General features: G+C 54.3%; 1 protein-coding gene across 1 annotated transcript in view; it reads left to right on the top strand.

The window, feature by feature from the left end:
* LOC308318828 (glucocorticoid modulatory element-binding protein 1-like) overlaps positions 1 to 102 on the top strand; it is a 16490-nt gene extending 16388 nt beyond the window's left edge. Inside the window, exon 11 of the mRNA XM_080768495.1 lies at positions 1 to 102. This exon is cut by the window's left edge and continues 433 nt beyond it. The gene's annotated coding sequence lies outside the window, so the exon portion shown is untranslated.
* Positions 103 to 1224: the final 1122 nt, after the last annotated feature.

Genomic DNA, 1224 nt, shown 5'->3' with positions numbered 1-1224 from the left:
TGGCCTCTAAAGCAGGGGTCCCCAGACCTTTCCCCTTCTCTGATGGGGCCACCGAGTGGCCTCTAAAGCAGGGGTCCCCAGACCTTTTCCCTTCTCTGATGGGGCCACGAGCTTGTAGATCTGCTGTTTTTTTCAGAGGTATAAAGTATGACATAATGCTTAAAACACAATGGGGTTCCCGTCCAGAATGGGTTAAAGGGATACTATAGGCAACATTTATATTTTATTATTTTAAATATATGTATATAAATAAATATTTTAGCTCCACTATATTACTGTATTGGTGTGTTCCCTTTGCAGAAAAGAGTATTTTGGTTTTGTTCCACTATTTGTGTTTACATTCAACCCTTGCAGGGAAGTGTTTTTTGTCACCATGCACCAGGCCGAATGGGGAGAGGGGTGCAGTACTGTCTCCATCCACCAGGCCGAATGGGGAGAGGGGTGCAGTACTGTCTCCATCCACCAGGCCGAATGGGGAGAGGGGTGCAGTACTGTCTCCATCCACCAGGCCGAATGGGGAGAGGGGTGCAGTACTGTCTCCATCCACCAGGCCGAATGGGGAGAGGGGTGCAGTACTGTCTCCATCCACCAGGCCGAATGGGGAGAGGGGTGCAGTACTGTCTCCATCCACCAGGCCGAATGGGGAGAGGGGTGCAGTACTGTCTCCATCCACCAGGCCGAATGGGGAGAGGGGTGCAGTACTGTCTCCATCCACCAGGCCGAATGGGGAGAGGGGTGCAGTACTGTCTCCATCCACCAGGCCGAATGGGGAGAGGGGTGCAGTACTGTCTCCATCCACCAGGCCGAATGGGGAGAGGGGTGCAGTACTGTCTCCATCCACCAGGCCGAATGGGGAGAGGGGTGCAGTACTGTCTCCATCCACCAGGCCGAATGGGGAGAGGGGTGCAGTACTGTCTCCATCCACCAGGCCGAATGGGGAGAGGGGTGCAGTACTGTCTCCATCCACCAGGCCGAATGGGGAGAGGGGTGCAGTACTGTCTCCATCCACCAGGCCGAATGGGGAGAGGGGTGCAGTACTGTCTCCATCCACCAGGCCGAATGGGGAGAGGGGTGCAGTACTGTCTCCATCCACCAGGCCGAATGGGGAGAGGGGTGCCGTATACTGTGCTGCGGTTTGCCTTCACACTGTCATCCGTGTAGCAATTGGAAACGCAGCAGGGGGGACCTTTATCAATGTGTTCCATTCATAAACCTATAGCCTAC

This window comes from Protomyctophum bolini, assembly GCF_963924005.1.
Source record: "Protomyctophum bolini genome assembly, chromosome: 7".
Lineage (NCBI taxonomy): Eukaryota > Metazoa > Chordata > Actinopteri > Myctophiformes > Myctophidae > Protomyctophum > Protomyctophum bolini.
This window is presented reverse-complemented; position numbering and strand designations above follow the sequence as displayed.